The following is a 4076-nucleotide window of genomic DNA, read 5'->3' as shown; positions in this document are numbered from 1 at the left end:
CAGTCTTTCTAGTGTTAACTATGAATAGTATGAATGCTGAGGTACGTTTCCTAATTTCTGTTAGTGTCACATGAAGTCAGTTTTTAATTCCGAAAAATGACTCATACTGCTAAGCTTTTTACCCCTTCATACTTTGATTGATTTTATGATTTGATTTCCCACGTCTATAATTAACGGCCCGTTCGGGAAAGTGGGAAACGTTTTGAAAATTTACAGCCCGTTTCGTATTTAGAAATAAAAAGAGAAGACGACGAGTCGTTTAAAATGCTAATAAAGTTTCATTCTCGAGGCCTGTCAACACAGGAAACGATGGGACCTATTAGGCCCGTCAACGACTTCGCGGAATTCGGTTGGTACGCGACTGCGTGTCGAACCGAGGGTAATTGTAAAACTCGGTACGCGACTGCGTTACGCACAGTTTCCTCGCGGTTACGATTCCGATTATGATAGCCTTTAATGATATCGGCAAACTGAAAACTGGGCCTGGCCACGGTTGGCTGGAGCCGCCTGTTTGCCCGACCCAGCTGATCGTGAAAACCGTCACCGATGCGCTTCCACCACGCGAGGAGAGCTGTCCTCGTTTTCATGCTGGCATAGTTAAACAAGGTCAACGTCTAAAGGTTTAACAAATTATCGTAAATAGATTCGTTTTGCAAATGCTAAAACGATGTCTCTCAAACAAGGACGACGTCTCAATCGTTCAGGAAATTATTTGCAATATAGACAGACTAATTATTTTAAATAAAAGCTGAAATAATTGTTATAATTTTTTGATCATTTAATTCATTAATTATTGTATAACTATTGGTAATGGCAGTTCCATGTCGAAAGCTATTAGAGCAATTAAATGGAGAACGGTTGAGATTTATTGATGATCGAAAGCTGCCAGGGATCTACTGATTGATGGACACTGTCTAATTTCACACGACGCTCGCTTCATCGAACGTCTCAGGCTCTTGTCAGTAGTTAATTATTCGATCAGTAGGAATTCCAGCCGAGGAAAATAATTCAAAATTATAGTCAGTATAAAACGATTATTTAATATAATCTAACATTTTATATAATTACAAAGCTTGACAAAAATACATTTGAACTAAATCAAATAACAAATGCAATGCACAATGCGAGTAATTTCTTATTTACTCGAACTTGGACGTGCGACACGTTCGGAAGATTTGAAGTAGTAATATTCCAAGAAAACTTGGATACCTTCCAAGCCTGGTTAAGAATCCGTGCTTAGTCGCATGTCCAAAGGAAAGTTAGTGTCGTTCGAGGTTTCCGTCGGCAACGACCACGGTCAATCGGAGTTGACAACGAACAATCGCGGATTGATGGCTCGCGAATCGCTAGAGGTTGTAGTTTCCCCGTCGTGAAGGAGAGCCGATAAAAATCGTGCGCCAAAAAGGGACGCGCGGTAGTGCCGCAAACGCTTGCAGGATAATACCAGTTAGGTGGTTCGGAAAGGGATGACAAAGGGCGAGGACAGCGAACGGCAACTGAGACGGATGTGTAGGCGCGCTTGGTGAACGGAAGAAAGTGAGAGGAGGGGGGCAAGATTCGCTACTGCCGCGATAAACGGATGACCGGAGGCAACAGCGAGACCAGGATTCTTCGTCCTAGGAATGGCAACTTGCTAACACTTTATTATTTTATGGTTTATATATTTATATATATTTATATATATTTATATATTTATATGGTATATTTTTATTATGGCAAGTCGATCCACTGATATCAAGTCATCAAACGTCTTTGCGAAATAATTAGCACCGCAAAAAGAAAGGTTCGCCAATGTTTTATTCGATCCCTTTCAATTGCAAAGTCACGAGAGTTCAGGACTTGCCTATGCCATCGCAGAGTACCATAAAAAATTGAAGTGATTAAAAATCGAGCGTTGATTCTGTTTTTAGTGTTCGACGGTTCATAGTTATCACTGATTGGCGCCATCTAGGAAGGCGAGCGACGGAAAGAGAAAGAAGAAGTTCCTCCGAGGGGATCGCGACGCAGGATCTAAAGAGGGAGGAGGAGGAATCACGACGAGGGAAAGACAGAGCGGCGGCGGAGAGAAAACGAGACGGAGAAAGATCGTCGTAGCTCCGCTTGCGCTCTCAGACACAAACTACTCGACCACCAGCCAGCACGGAGATCCGAACACCCTACGTTGACTTTCGTGTCTCATCGTCCCACGCGAGTTCCGCGCCCTGAGAAAATCGCGACGTCCCGCTCCGAACGATTTCGGCACCGCCGCCCTTCCAACTGCGTGCATCGGTTCCACCGTCGATCTTTATCAATCGCTATCAACGGATTCACCGCATGGCTCGTCGGATACGTTTCACACTACTTAACAGGTGAGTCTATATCAAAGGCATCGAATATTTTCTCTGAGCAATCGGTGGCAAAAAATTAATAACACACCGGAGGCAATTTTTATTATCCTTGAAGAGACAATCAAGAGTCTATTTTTAAATACGTTAACGATCCCATCGATTAAGTCTTTACGCTCCGGGAAAAAACCAATTATTCTTCTGTAACCAGCGAACCATTAATCATCTTTTCAAAATTCACAGTCCTATACGTAACAAGGATAATTAATTGCCAAGCTGCTGAGAATCTAGACCCTCATCACTGTTCTCGTTAATTATATACAAAATTTAGATAGTCTGATAATTTCTCATGACGTAGGTTTATACAAATTTAATTGAGTAACTTAATCAGAACGAAAGGAGCTACGAAACGATTAAAAAGTATGAAATAGAGAACGTAATAAAACTGTGGACAAGAGTTTAAAATGTATAAAAATGATTTAACTCGTCTTCTAATAACCCCGGGATCAAAAGAAGCTGCCGAATAATTGGCCACACCGTTATTCAATCGTAACCGCGTACCCGGCCTCGTTTAATTAAGGAAGGGACTGGTAATGGCACGGATTACCTCGTGAAAGAATTCTGATTCGCGTCTTAAGGAATCGAACTCGGCGCCTACGAGATACGATCTCCGTGACGTACAGGAAACGACCTTGCAAGGCCAGATAGAAGCCGCCTCGGCACACACACCCACTTTATACTCGTAAAATAAGACCAACGAGAAATGTGACTCGTGAACGTGCCTCCGGCGCGGCGTCTAGTCTTCCCCTTTCGCTAGACGAGTTTCATTCAGCCTTGCCACGCCTCGTGCTCCAGTTTCCCTGATCCTTCCTCTTCTTCTTGTCGCATCCCCGCTTCTACGTTTCCACCTGACGAGACGAGCTTTCGATCCGAAATTTCGATCTCAATTTTCAATGCCACGTTCAAATGAAATCTTTCATCTGACGCTATGAACGACTATAAAAAATCTGATCCAGCCTCGTAGATCGATACTCGGTGATTTCGAGTTTGCCACAAAGCGGGATCGTAATAGAGGCTCGATTACGACGAGCGGCGTGGCAATTAATCAATCGACTGTGAAAGACCGTGGCTGCAATCAGACAGCATTTACGTCGTGCCATCCTCAAAGAGAATAATTTCAATTATCGACAGGACAGGACAGGACGGCACGGGAACAGGTGGCCGAGCTGTAAAACGTTCTCGTGACGACGACAACCGCTTCGGTATCTCGTTAGTGCGCGTCCTGAGTTTTACAATTTTCTGTGTTTCTCGCGTACCGAGATTTTTCGTACGCGGATCCAATCCGAGCGATTTGTAATTTTATTAAGTAATCTCGTCGGGACAACGGCGAGATAAGATGTTCAAACGGTGTTGTAAATTAATGAGGATCCGTCGTGAACTTTCAACCCCGTAAATTTCTACCTGTTCGCGTTGTCATTACTGATAACAATCATCGATCACTTTCAATTCATTGAGAATTGCTTCTGAAATCATCCAACTAGTCTGACGGATATCGTCGATTATTCATTAGCGAACGTGCGATCGATCGACATACTGAAAGATAGACCAGTTTCAATCGCAGTGATTACCAGACTGCAGATTTTCATGCAAAATTTTTTATGTACGTAGAACTGAAGAATGAAATTTAATTCTTTAATTAATTAATAAACGTGGCGTTGTTTAACACTAGAAAGACTGAAACTTAGTATATAC

Source organism: Ceratina calcarata, unplaced genomic scaffold (genome assembly GCF_001652005.2).
Source record: "Ceratina calcarata isolate Rehan_Ccalc_2016 unplaced genomic scaffold, ASM165200v1 scaffold106.2, whole genome shotgun sequence".
NCBI lineage: Eukaryota > Metazoa > Arthropoda > Insecta > Hymenoptera > Apidae > Ceratina > Ceratina calcarata.
Note: the sequence above shows the minus strand (reverse complement) of the source record.